Consider the following 15,139-nt stretch of genomic DNA (forward strand, 5'->3'; position numbering starts at 1 on the left):
CCTCGAGTACAGAATTTATAGCTCTGTATCTGGTGGCAATCACATGCAATATGCAAAAAGAGAAACAGATATTATTTAGCAGGACCTGTGAAGCTAATAATGTAATCATACAGCTATGAGAAATTATATGGTTGGTACAAAAAAAAAAAAAACCCCCAAACCTGGATTGTGACCAGGTCAGTTTCTAGACTACAAAATATTCTAGCTACGTATTTATTCATGCATACATAACCATTCATTATACAGGTAAGCTAAACATGGTTGCTTTAATTAGCATGGAAATAAGGTCACCTTTCAAGTCATGAGCTTAAGGAATAATTTCACCATGTCTATTTCTTTGCCAAGTTAGCAGTTGCTAAAGGTACACTGGTTACTACTGTTGTGTAACATTTCATCACAAGGCGCAATGTTCAGTTTTTAGGGGGAACACTGTATAAGCAGTTAAGCCAAAGATGGCTAAATTTAAAAAAAAAAACAAAAAACCCCGAGCAACAGCCGGCTATGTTTAGGATAATTTTCAGCCAGAACCTAGCCAGACAAGTCAGGCACTTAGGGGTTTTTAAAAATAACTGTTTTTCTTCTCAATTGCTTACAGTGTTCCCCCTGAAAACTCATTGTTCCATGTGATAAAAGGATTTCATAGCAATAGTCCCATGGCCTTCTAATCCATCTTTTTCCTGCAGTGTTTGCATACACTCAGATAATGATTTCATCAGGTCGGTTATTAGGGGGAGGAATTACGTTTGGTGGTAGAGGATTTTAAAACCATCAGAACCACTGAGTTAACTCAGAGCCTCATTTACAAAGCTATATTAGACTGTTTAAAACGTGGCAAATGGCTAACAAGAGAGAACACACTGTATATAAAATACCGTGCATTATTCTGGCCCCGGCACCATTAATATGCTAATGAGATAATTAGCATGCCGATGCATACTAATCAGCTCATTACCACCCTATTAGATGCAAATCAAATAATGCAGCTTACCTTAAAAATCGCTAACCATGTTATTTGATTCAAAGTTACCTACCACTCAACCTTAACCCCCAACCTCAAGAATGCCAGACCCAGGAGTCTCCAGAGACCCTCTATCCCACCCCCACTCCTGCCGCATCTAAATGCAGTCAAAGCTGTAAAAAAAAAAAAAGTCTTTTGTAAAACCCCCAGGCACAGGCTCCAACCCAAACCCCTGCCCTTTGATCAAAAATTGCCCACCCTGAGGCCTCAACCCCACCTTCCCAACCACCAGGAGGGTTGGAAGGGTGGGGGTCCAGCCCTACCTCTTCTAGGTCCTACCCTTTTTAGGACCCTGCTTACCTTTCCACCTAACCTACTGGGCCCTGGTAGTTTAGTAGGGGCCCGAGTCATCTCCTAGGCTCCAGACTACGTGAGTCATTTTCCAAAATGGTGCCTGCTGGGTGGCAGCTTGCCTTTGCCCCATTACGTGATAAGTGCAGATGACACCTATTCTCAAAGATTGACTATTGTAATGCGCTGTTGCTTGGTCTCCCGGCCTCTTCTACCAAACCTCTTCAAATGCTGCAAAACGCTGCGGCCAGGATCCTCACAAATTCTCGCCGCATAGACCACATCGCCCCGATTCTAAAAATACTCCACTGGCTACCCATTTGCTACAGAATTCTCTTCAAGACACTTACTATTATCCACGTTCAAATTCTGGCAATGAAGAGCAACTCCTCCCGATACAAAAAAAAACTGGCTAACAGATAAACCAGCTTTAAAACGAAGTTGGATGATGGCTGTGAAAATGCAATAAGTTGTTTTTGTCCGTGGGTTTGGGGTGTACGGTAGTTTGAAAAATCCCCTGCCCTAAGGTGACTGATACATCTAAAAACACAACTGTCAAATTATCCCATATGCCATCTAAACTGTTCAACCAAGAAATACTTTTTTGTAAATCAGATTCCGTAGAAGACCACAGACTAAAAATATTTTACCAATACATCGACACCATTTAAAATATATTTATACCAACAAGAAGTGCAAATTTGCTGTTCTTCAAAACTAGCCACATTTAGATTTGCCACAGAAGAACCCATGGGAATACCATGATAGCAAGGGTCTCCAAACAAAACAATTGCTAAACAGCACAATGCGTGCCAGAGCACAAAGAAATTCAGCGGGTATCTGTGTGGGAGGTGTACGCTGTGACAATACTTTATTAACAACATCCCAAGCTGCCTGTTGGAGGACATTCATAAACAAAGCTTGAAAGTCCATGGTGACTAACAATAAAGGCTGTGCTGGCAATTGGATAGATTGCAATATTGTCAAAAAAAAATTGGATGTATCTTTAATATAAGAAGGTATCTGTGCTACTGCTGGTTGCAAAAACTGATCTACATAAAACAGCCAAAAGTTCTAACACAGATCCCTTCAATGATACTATAGGCCGAATTGGTAAAGATTTCACACTTTTATAAAATTTTAGGTATTGCATAAATCACAGGTGTAAGAGGAAGTTCAAGCGTCAAAAACTTTTTCTATTTGGTAGATAGAAACTTCACAGGTTCAACCAAAGAAAAAATTTCTTGCTGTAATTTCACTGTCAGATCTTCTTGTAACACTTAGTAAAATTTATCATTTAAATGTCCCAACATTGCTTCTTCATGTGTTTCATGATCCTGAACTCCTCCTCCACCATCTTTATCAGCTGGTTTAGTTACCAACTGGGTAGATAAAGCTGATAAAGCATCTCTCTGGTCCCGTGTTAAATTGTGATAATGTTTATTCATTGTCTGTTCTAAATCTACCAAGCTGTTCAATACCAATTGCCTAAATGTCACCAAATGCGGGTCCATAGGACCCAGAGTCATCCATGTAAATCGAGATTTTATCACGGACGTAGCTTCAGACTGCTAAGATTCATTACTAAAAACTAACCGTAGACTCAGAATTTTCAGAAAACGGTGGATATTAATCCTACTCTGAAATGCATTGTGAAATGTGGTAAGAACAAAAGATAAATCGAAATCTAAAATCTCAATTTGTGCAGGTGTAAGTGCAGTACTCGATAAATTAACTACTGCTGAACTCTCCTGTACTGCTGCCTGGTCACTCTTTGTTGAGGATGAGGGTTGTCCCGAAAATCCTTTTGATACCTTCTTCTGTACATGCAGTGAACACAATTTAAAAAAAATACATTTTTTATCATTTTTAGTAAGGTTGGTTTGTTTTTTTTACTGTATGTACAGACATCCAGAAATGTTATTAAGTACAGGTCTTTAAAAAGTTCCCAATTTCTCCACTTGCCACTTCATCTATCCACAGAGAGAACAACTTTCTAACCAATAAACCCAGAAGACTGCTGCAAAACTCCATGATCTAGTACAATACACTAAATTACCTGCCAAAGCACAGATGGTTGTAAAATCATGAAATTAGTGTTTCAGGTCAGAATTTAAAACAAATTTGCAAGGCAGTAAACATACAAATAGGCTTAAATCAGCCAAATTTGTGGGTGTATGAAAATATATGCCAGATATATGGTAAAGGGATGCTTGTGAATAAAAATGAATTATGGGATGCTGTGCAACACAGCACGTTTGTATCTATTACCCCAAATCTTGGCTGGCAAAAGGAACCACAGAATATGCTCCAGCGATTTTACAGCACAGAGTCAAAACATCTGCCCATATTACAAAGAAAAATAGAGAAATTGTACGCAGGGCAGAACTATCAACCAAGTCAAATCAAATATCTTCTTCAGCACAAGAAAACAAAAAAAGGGTGCAAGTCAAATATTCCCAGATACTCAGCTATTTCCACAGCTCATGAATTTGTCAGAATCAAGTAAAATGTAAACAAAAAGTAATAATTTTACTTAAAAAATTCCAAACACTAGTTTGCGTGTTTACAAAATAGTTACAGCAGAGCTCCACTTACACCCCTGTGTAAATATTTGCACTGTGTAACCAACAGTAAATTAATTTCTGTATCAACAGCAGAACTATGAGTAAACTGGCTTTGGCAATAAAGGCACTGGGAATCTGAAATTTTTGCTCTGTAGCATTTGCAGTACTCTTTACAGCTGGGGTTTGGATATATTCTGGTAAATCACCACAGACTACGCCAAAAATCATCCCTTAATATTTGAGCAACTAACACAGGCTTCAAGAACCAGATCAAGTGGCAATTAACAAATACCCTTCACACCAGCTTATGAATCCTGAAAAGTCTGAACTCATTTCATTGAAGTTCTTCATTTACAGAAGCTGAAATTGCGATGCAACACAAAAGGAAAGTGGCATTTAAAACACAGATGGGTGCAGCAGTTCAAGAGCAGAATTAAGGTTTATTTTTCCATAGAAATGGAGAAAAAATATGGCAGATAAAGAGCACCAGTCTATTCATTATGATTTCCTGTTGCGTGACCTCAGATTCTATGAGAGCTTTGGCTTTATTTTTCAAAGAATTTTCTATACCACTTCCCCAACCTACAAGGTTACTCAAAGCGGCAGAGTCACATCATCAGTTAAAACCAATGGGCAGGAAATAGTCCGTGTGCCAGAGCTCTAACAAATACAAAACAAATCAGACACGTTACCCCAGGTCCCTTTCCAAGTCATGTTCATGACCTCTTGTTCTAGGACTTCCTTGCTACCGAAAAATTCTTGCTTTTTGTGGATTATGTATACTTTTGAGATGATAAAATACTCAAATACATTTCTCCTTTCCTTAGTGCAGCTTCTATTTACCCATTCTGGCAGCTCTTCTCTAGAATGTCTCTTTTCTTTAGGACAGGGAACAGTTCTGTACTCCTCACCAATGAGATGTACAGGGGCCAGGCCGTATTTAAGATGTCTGTGCCCACAGGCAGGGCTCTCCTCTGACAGCGACACTATTGCCTCTCTTTTCTACAGGTATTATCTCACTCTATGCCCCTAGATTTTTTTTTCAGCTTTTGCCATTCACTTGTTGCACTGTTTTATCATCTTGAGATCATCTGATATGATCAACCACTTAGTGTTGTGGATAAGCTGAATATACATTTTATAAATAAATAAATATTTCCTATTTGTTGCACATCAGTTTCTGGCTCCTTATATACTGCTATTTTAGATAGAAAACTGCTATATTATTTGCCATTGAATTGCCCATAGGATTTACTCAAGTAAATGGCTTTCGAAAATTTCTACAAAAGTTGTTACATTTATGCACGTAACTCCTTTTGAAAATTACCCCTTAAATGCATGACCCTACATTCTTTTTTGCATTAAATCTTCGCTGTCACCCTTTTGACCAGTCCTCAAACTGGTTTGGATCACTCAGTTTCTTCTGTTCCATCTGGAGAATTCACGTGTTTCAAATATTAACATCATCTGCAAAAAGACAGACTTGTCCTAATTCCTTTATAATAATATCACTTATGAAAATATTGAACTGAACTGGACCAAGGCTGACCCTTAAATCACTCCAGAGAAGGGTGGGGGTTAAACTCAATTTACCACTACCCTCTGTTGCCAACCAGTCTATCAATAGACAGGAAAGTACCTGCATCCAACTGCTTACCAAAGCTGTCCTGTTAGGATAAGCAGGGAAAAATGAAATTTTAGAAAGGATTGGGGGGGGAGGGGGGGGGAAACAAATATTTTAAAACCCCAGTGCATTCAGGGACACATGTACGTCATGCATCTTTGTTGTGGAGCAGAAATGTAACCTGGTTGAATTTGGTGTATTTCATAAACTACTTTGTATAGATCAGATTTCTTAAATCCGCATTTATTTTTTTAAAATGTAAAAGCTCCTCAAAACATTTTGACTTCAGAATGCAGTACTCTTAATTTTCTCTGACACTAAAAGTGCTAGAAAACTTATTTCAGGAGCTCGTACTAAAAATCCTGTGTGCGTTAAAACTGCCATCCAAAAATGACTTTTCTAAACATGTGAAGAAATTAGTAATTTTTTTAAATTTTAAGGTAGAGAAAGTAAATTTTTAAAATGTCAATCTGTAGTAAAATAATAGAAAGAAATAAAGTTTTGAGGGCTTACAGCAAATTTGGGACTAAGTAGCCTTGTTCTTAGGCATAAAATGTAGCCAATATATTGTTGAGCAGCTATAAATATGATGAATACAGCTCATTAAATGGAAAAAAATGTAAAAAAAAAAAAAGAGGGAATTAAGGAATACAACAAATTGATGCCAATAGTTTCAGCCTCAAATATGTTAGATATCATACATACTAATATATGCAAAAAGGCTAGAAGGAGAATAGATCTACTGCAGATGTGTTGCCATAAGTGTGACCCAAAACCTAGTTGAGAATTTGGTACCATACCTTTCACCTTCCCAAACATTTCTTAAGATAAAAAGAAAAACTGAAGCAAACATCAACCACATATTAATTTGTATAAATACAACAAAAAGCAGGTAAATAAAATATTAATTTTTTTTTAAAGAATCTTAGTATATTTTTATTTGGTAACATAAGAGCATGTAAAGATTGAGCTGTCACATTAGAGCCCGCCACACTTAGATATAATCATATTCCAAATATCCCAACACATATAATAAATTTGGATTTATAATAGATATAATCATATGTCAAAAGTTCTAAGTGTGATCTACTGTGATGTGAGCGCACTTCCTTATGTGATACAAATAAGAAATAACAAAAAAAGGACACTAACATTCATTTTAAAAATATTTATATTCTAAATACCTGCTTTGCTGTGTTTAGAAAAGTTATTAAAACATTGAATTCTTTCCCATTTATGAATCGTTCTTCCAAACTCAGAGTGATGTACAATGAATAAAGCAATTTATTATAAAAACATAAGAACAATAAACAATGTTAATCTGGCAGCAGGCAGGTGGTGTGCCACTGCTGCATGAAGGGGCCAATGCAATAAAGTGCATCCAGCCTACTGCACAGGTTTACACGCGACTGGGCATACGTGTTGGGCGTGCTAGACTAGCACCTGATGCAATAAGATTGGGCGCGTGTTTTGGATGTGCTAAACAAGTGCATAATCGATAGCGCCCATAACATGTAAATTCCATTTAGATGAGGCTATTTTAGCTACATTTTTTAACGTGGCAAATTTAACTCCAGCCCCGGAGGTGGCATAAAGTCAAGGACTCATGAGAAATTAAGAGATATGATCCTCTGTGGTTCTCCTGCTTAGTATCGTTGACACACAAATTTACTGTTTGCAGTGTTAAAAAATAAATGTATATTGTCTTGATTTAAAAAAAAATCAATTAATTCTCCTGGACGCACAATTTAGACGCCCGTAGCAAGAGGCGCTTAGCTATGGGAGTCTTCAGCAACCTCAGCAAAATAGGCCAGAAGCAGCGGGATAAATACGGACGCTTATATCGAGTGCTGCTTGCAAATTGTGGGCGCCCAATGATTTTGAGCGCTAGGGACGCACAATTCTCCCCTAGCGTGTCCTTTTTCACGCAGCCCCCTCATTTAAATGCCGCGTCGGGCGCCAAGGGGATGTGGCTGCGTGCGCATTATGAATATGGGGGCTCAATACAAGCGCCTATTTTCAACACACTTCTTCTTGCATCGGCCCTGCAAAAAGCAAACGCCCAATGACAGAGGTAGCACAAAATCTTTCAAAAAGACTACAATTCCCTCTTTACTCCAAGAGAATAAAGGTTAAAAATAAAATCATAATATAAAGTGATACTTTTTTTTAATAGATCAGCTCAATACCAGCTTCTCAGTTACAGGAAGTCTCCAGAGACTAATATCTCCAACACATTTTGCCAGTGTTTATTAAACTGTTCTTCTAACCTGTAAAATATATGAATATAAACGTGAGGGAAATACAATTCTCTATTAATTTCATGGCAAACCTAAATTTCCAGTTAGGCTGCGGGCAACCTTACTTGGCTACATTTGGAAGCATTTTGATTTACAATGAGGCACAACATAAATCCAGCCCCTTCTCCATCACTTATTTTTTGTTGGTTTTTTTTTAATCAATGGGTGCCTTTCCAAATTCTTTATACAGTAGCCACTAGAGACTTAATTTAACTAAATTTCTTTTTTAGTTGAATTAAGGCAAATATTGGAAAAAGACAAACAGCAACGGTTGTGAAAAAATACACACACATGCACAAAACAAGAAAACAAAACAATTTGGGGGATATATTCAGCCCAAAAGACACCCCCCCCCCCCCCCTAAAAAATTTTTTAAAAATCCAGTCAAGTCCGGAAATAAAAAGACATTGAGCATGCAAGATACTCCATTAAAGCTTTGCACAGAGAAGCTGACAAAACATTTCTTTCTCCCACCTTTCATTCGGGGCCGGCCCTACGGCTGCGCGACTTGTCCCCCAGCCCAGGGCGCCGGTCCTCCTCCTCCTCCTCCGCCGTGCCACCGGACTTCTCTCCCTTCTGCCCCGCCCTCCTTCCTTCTTTCCTTCCCTCCCTCCGAGCGCCGCTCCGGCCTGGGCCTGGCCTGCTCGAACCTTCCCCCCACCCCCTCGAAGCCGGCAGGAGGAGGAGCGACGTTGGCGAGATATCGCGCGAGCGTCCCGCGCGACTCGTCTCGCGAGATTTAGCCCTCTCTCGCTTGCCTTGGGGCGGGGGGGGGCGGGGCGTGTGAGGAGGAGAGTGACGTGCTCACGTCAAGCGTCTGTCCTGCCGGCCTGGGTGGGAGGCTGGTAGGGAGGGGCAGACATGGGAAGGGAAGCCGGACTATGGATAACGAGGGTTGCGGGAAAGGAGAGATTGCATCTAGCATGCGGGGGAAAGCGGAGAGAGGAAGAAGCAAGGAGAAGGAGAGAGTGAGGGTCCAAAATAGAGGGGGTGGGACGATTGTGGGCGAGGAAGGGGATGGAGGAAAGAGCTAGTAATGGAAGGTGGAACGGGGAAAGAGAAGGCAGGAAGCAAAGAAAGGAAAGAAGCAGGAGAAGGACTGGAGGAAGAGAAAGTTGTATTAAAATATCCCCTCCGAAGGGAAGAGACAGAACTGAAACAGAAAAGCAAAAGGATTAAGGAGGAGGATCTTGGAGAGACAGACATCAGAAAAAAAGAGAGAGATGCTGAGCCAGAACAATCAAGCCAGAGAACCAAAAGAGTTGGCAATTTGATTTTGCCTGATAGAGAATATTAATAACTCATTAGTGTAAAATACCCTGTTGTATTTGGAAAGGAATGAAGGATAAAACTGAGAATATCATTTTGCCAATGAAAAACTATGGTATGATTGACTCCACGTTGAGAACTGAGCGCAGTTCTGGTTATCCCATCTCAAGAAAGACCTAGCAGAACTAGAAAAGGTACAAGAAGAAATCAAGAACGATAAAGGGGATGGAACAGCTCTCTTATGAAGAAAGGTTTGGGTGCTTCAGCTTGCAGAACAGAAAACTGAAAAGTGTTTTGGTGGAGTTTTATAAAATCATGAGAGGTGTGGAACAAGGTGATAGAGAACTGTTATCTATAAAACAAAGTGGCAGTTTAAAACAAGTTTAAGATAATTTTTTTTATTTTTTTCAGTCAGCATTCAAGGTTTGCAATGTGTTGCCAGAAGATATAGTCAAGGTTAATAGTGTAGCTGGGTTTGGACAAGTTTCTGGGGGATAGATTCATTAACAGTTATTAGCTAGGTAGACGTGAGGATCGTCATCTTATACTTCTGGAGGTGAACAATGGGGAATGAATCTTCCCATTAGGATCTGCTGGATACTTCCTATTCTTCTGGATTGGAAACAAGATGTTGGCTTTGCCGGACCATTGGTCTGACCTAGCATAACACTTCTTAAATTCTTATAACTATCTAGAATGGCAATTGCCTTTGTTGTAACTGCCCATCTAGTGTATGCAACCAGTGTTTCTTTTGCCTTTTCTTGTGGCTAACCTGCTACCAGAGATTGTGAGATTGGAGGACCAATAGCAAAGAAAACCAAATCCCTAAAGCAAATGGCCACCTTGGTACTTGAGGGCAATTATAATGTTGTAGCTGACCTAAATACAGATTGCGAACCAGCCCAGGTCAACTGAACTAGATATTAATTTTCTTATAAAAGAGCTAGTGCTTCTGGAAAATTCTAAAGCCAAATGAATCAGATTTCACATTTTCAATTCCTCATCATTCTTATTTCATGGATTGATTTATTTTCTAGTATCTCAATCATTGTTCCGCAAGAGTATACCCACCAAGTGTATGGTTTTATATTGGGTTCTAAATATTGTATGGAAATAAAACTTAAAGCATGTACGCTTGAATAGATTTTGAAAGTAGATTACTACAGTTACCTTCCACCACCACCACCCTCCCTTTCTCCCTCCTTTCCCCACTTGCTCACTTCAGGTGAGACAGGGAACAAACAACCCAACTGTTATCTAGCAAAAATCTGATAATCATAGGCTTGGGTCACGAGTGGCAGTGACCATAGCCCCACAGACTCTCCTCCTTTGTTGTGCTGTGTGGACTGAACGCGAGGATGCATGCAGCACATCACAACATCCCAGGGTTTCTGGCACGCCGACATCATGCAACATCTTTTTTGTCAGAAAAACAAATGGGTTTAGTTGGGTTTTTTTTCCCTTATCCAGGCAGTCCAGGTTGTGCTGTTATAGATCTCTAGGGAAAAAAAAGTTCTTCACACCGCTTTCCAGAAAACGAGAATCCACTCAATGCGGCTGCTGTTGCTTCTACAATGGGTGTAATTATGGCGAATTTCTCACAGGCAATGCAGCCTTTGGGATTGTTTGCATTATGCACTTTCATGTGACTGTAACAAAGAGTAGCATGGACATAGTACCTCTATGTTTGTGAGATTGGAGGACCAATAGCAAAGAAAACCAAATCCCTAAAGCAAATGGCCACAAAATTGGGAGGGGCAAACTGTACGTCCCCCTCCCCTCGCTATTTATTAAAGCAAATCTGATCAATGCAATTTTTGGAAAGGATACGGTTGGTGGGAAATGGTTATCAGTTACAGTAATTAAAAGCAATGCACTGACAATGGGATCCACTCTTAAAGGACAGGAGCCTGTCCAGTAGGGGATTAGCTGAGAGCAGTGTGGATAAATGCACCAGACAGAAGAGCACAAGGCCCAAGTAACAGGCCAGCACAGAGAAAAGCATGGGTAAAAAAAAGCTCGAAATAAAAGACACACCAGAATGTTCAAAAGGGAGACTACATTTAATACTTGAAAAGGGAAGTTAAAATCAAAACTGAAATATGAATGGGAAGGAGTCTGAAAAAAAACAAAACCAGAATGGACATGAATCTAATGAACAGCTTATCTCAACCTAACATGGGATGTCTGAAAGAAAGCCCAGTGTGGCCTCTATGTAAAGCTAAGGAGAGAGCGAGGGTGGCGAAGCTATGCTTTTCCACCCTGGTTTCTGTGTAAACATAGACTTTAAATATAGTGTTAAAGCATCCTATAAACACAAAAGAACAAACATCAAATGAGGAGCTCTCAAAAATCTGCCCAAATAAAGAAATACCATAAAAAGAGTGGAAGAAACAGCCACAAAGTTGCATCTCAGGATTATATGCAAAATGTATAAGCATCTAGAAGGAATACGGTAACGTACCCAAGATACTGGCCGCTTGTGGCTTAGGATCTGCCTTGGCGTCTGTGTTACTCCCAGGATATTTGGGAGCAATCTGCTACTGGCTATTATGTCAGATTCTAAAGACTTCCCGTGTACAAACTGACTTCCATTTGCTAGCCAAAAAACAAATAAGGTTGACAAAACTCCTGCTGTGTCATGAAATGGAGGCTGTGTGAATAAGGTCAGGTCTGGGGGGTGGGGGGCTGAAATCAGCCAAATAAGGTTACTGAAAAACACTCAGATCCAGTTCCTGATTTAAACCACTGGTGTTCAAATGAAAAATTGGACCTTGTTTCCCATTGAACAGAAGGCTACGTGGGTCACCACCACACCGTGCCAGAAAAAGTTCAGCTTACGACCAAATTCAAATGTGTTACTGTAAAAGAATTAAATAAATCTATGCTTTAACATGTTGGCGTATTACACACCAAGCCATTCTATGTAGAACCAGTGGACTCGTCTCCTTGGACTTCTGCAAGCCTGCGCATGTGGATGGTTAAAACTAAAATATTCCTGCCCCCGGATGTGTTCTGCAAATTTGGTGTGGATAGGACATCAAATACAAAAGTTATTATGGTGGGAAGGGGAAACACAGACGTGGTGATCCTATTAGCATTTTTGTCCAGCGGAAAGTACCATAAAAGTAGCTTTTTAAGTAGACTGCAATAGATAATTTCAGTGGAGAACGCAGACTAAAAACTCAATTTGATGCATTCATTTTACTGGCAAAAGTTGATCAAATACCTTTTGACCGCACCATATATTGCAGAAGAGGACAACCGAAAGCTGAAAAGCCAGTGCTGGTGAAACAGATATGAAATGTGTAAGCCTGCATTACTGATGTTAGAAAATTTCAGAGATTGTTTGATTTCTCGAGGGAGCTGTTCAGCTACAATACTGGATATAGGTTTAGTCTAACACTATAAATTCTTGACAAGCTAAACAATCTGTCTTATGACAAATATGATCTTTATATCCTAAATAAGATGGGTTTCTTACATGCCATTAAAACAACTCAAAATTGCATTACGCCTACAATATTTGTTATTCTGACATTCAGTATTTTGTAACAGTATAAATCAGACCAATATTTTGCTTCTACATTCAACAAAACTATCATTTTTGCAACACAGATCTCATAACTAATAAGTGTATTTAAAAAATGTAACTGAAATAAATACATTTTCCAGGATGTGTAAGTTAATATTAATATTGATTGTGATGCATGTAAACCATGAATGATTTACAAATATCACCGACCTCAACAAACTGTAAGGGTGGTGTATACATCTGCAAAAAAACACAGCCTTTTCCCTTCCTCTGTCCATATGATCAAAACGGAGTTCTGAAAAATAAATCCTAGACAAAACCAATGTTGTTCCTCTTACAGAGAGTGTAATTAGGGAGAATGCCTCACACAGTACATCCTGTGCAGGATTTTATGGGATTGATTTTTTTTGCATTATGCATTTTATGGGACTGTAGCAAAGAGTAGAATGGACTCAGCGTTTCTGTCTTTTTGAGAGTGGAGGACCATTAACGAAGAAAAATTAACCCCAAGAACAAATTTCCATTACACTGAAGAATATACGCTACCAAATCCCGCTTCATAAAAAGCCAACATTTAAGAGCAATTAACATGAACATTGTACTCTTTTTTTTTTTATGTTATTTTTATTGAGTTTTAACAAAACTAGATAGCAAACAAGCTTGTCACTGAAATCAGGGTCATATAGAATATCGGAAGTTACGTTACAAAGGAAAAATGATTTACAACAAAATCATCAAATAGAAACCATACATTCAAATACAAGGAAATAGGGGAGAACCAAGGATCATTACGTGCAAATTTAGGCTATAAAGAAAAAAGCAATAAAAGAGAAGGAACAACAGGATTTCCTATGTTATACCATAACCAAGGTAGCAAGTGATATCAGATGGAGTATGCAAATCAAGAAAAAGCCGCAGTTGAGATGGTTCAAAGTAGACATATCTGGCGTTATTAAATTTCACACACATTTTACAAGGATAACAAATTATTATCTGCGTTCCCAACTGATGAACCTCTTGCCACATTACTAAGAATCTCTTCCTATGCTGTTGAGTAGACCTATCAGAGTAAACCCATATCTTTTGGCCATAGAATTGCTTATCTCTATTACATAGAAAAAGCCTTAAAATTAAATCACGATCAGATGGAAAAACAAAACTGACAAAGTCCCACAATATTCAACATGGTCATCTCCAGATGTTTCCAAAAAAGTAGAGAGATCAGTAATAGCAGTAGCCGGCGTTTGGGTTCCCATAGAAGTATTTTCTTTCCTCGCCAAAGAAGTATAATAAATCCTGGAAATAGGTGGAAATGTGTCAGCTGAGGTTTTCAAGATATTTTTTAAATTGGTCACATGGTGATATTAAATTTATATGAGAGAAATTCAATACTCAGATTTAAATATCTAAGAGAGTTTTCCATATTCTCCAACCTTTTAGCATTAATCACATCTGTTTTTAACAGTCCACTTTGGATTGACTGAATTTGATTAACCTGTTGATTCAAATCCTCGATCTTTGAGGTATGAGAGGAAATTAAGGGTTCCATTGTATGTATAGTGTGCTGTGTATCAGTCGTTACTAAAGTTAAAGAAAAATAGAATTTTCCAGTGATACTAAAGCAGTCCAAACAGAATCCAGAGTAATCACTAAAGGCTTGTCCAAATTCGACTTGTGGATAGTGCTTACCAAACTTTCCCGGCAGAGAATCACCATATCCTCATGGGACCTAGCCGGTTCCTCTCAAACAACCAGAGTAGAAGCTAGGACTGAACGTACTGGATGTTCTGCTTCTTCTGCCGAAATTAGCTGTTCCTGTGGCAGTGTTGAAATATCTGCAAAGCCTCCAGATTCGGCATACACGGTACCAACTAAGAGATCCTCCCCAGCAGCCACCGGCAATTCTGATGCCTTCCATCGTGTTGGCGGCCCCAGAGTCAGGTCATGTAAAGGAGGAGAGGGAGTTACAGGTGCTCCGGGACTCAAGGAGGTTTGCATGTCCAGCGGTGCTGGTATGCGCTTTTTACCAGCAACCGCAGTGGACCCACCTGGAGGTAAACAATCTGTTGGGGTGAAGAAGCTCTCTATATTCTGCTGAACAGATCCAGGTAAGGGGGGAATCGAGGAAGCCTCCCTTATCCATCATTTTCTCTTAGTATGTGTCATAGGAAGCAATTCATAAGGAAATTGTAAACAGAGAGCAGAGCTTCAAACACTACGTCCTTCCCTCAAGACATCATCTTGGCTCTCCCCCTTGTGTCTTTTTTTAACTTTATAACATAGTGAAAGATGGAAGATAAAGACCAAAATGGTCCATCTAGTTTGCGCAACAAGATTTTTGAGTAGTAGTAATTGGCTGGAGGGGGTAAACAACACCTTCCTCCCACCACCCCCCACTGGCTATTAAAGCAAATTTGATCAATGAAATTTTACGAAAGAATAAGATTGCTGGAAAATGCTTGTTATAAATTACCATCATAATAAAGTAGTCTGTATTAACATGGCCACTTTATTTAGATGGCCTTCCGGATGTGC

At 39.2% G+C, this 15,139-nt stretch overlaps 1 protein-coding gene across 2 annotated transcripts in view; it reads right to left on the reverse strand.

Moving 5' to 3' along the window:
* Positions 1 to 8,449, reverse strand: part of PRDM2 (PR/SET domain 2) — an 86,010-nt gene extending 77,561 nt beyond the window's left edge. For both annotated transcript variants that reach the window (XM_029578121.1, XM_029578120.1), the window contains exon 1: positions 8,275 to 8,449. The gene's annotated coding sequence lies outside the window, so the exon portion shown is untranslated. The remainder of the gene's footprint in view (positions 1 to 8,274) is intronic.
* Positions 8,450 to 15,139: the final 6,690 nt, after the last annotated feature.

The sequence above is a fragment of the Rhinatrema bivittatum genome, chromosome 15, assembly GCF_901001135.1.
Source record: "Rhinatrema bivittatum chromosome 15, aRhiBiv1.1, whole genome shotgun sequence".
NCBI classification, from domain to species: Eukaryota; Metazoa; Chordata; class Amphibia; order Gymnophiona; family Rhinatrematidae; genus Rhinatrema; species Rhinatrema bivittatum.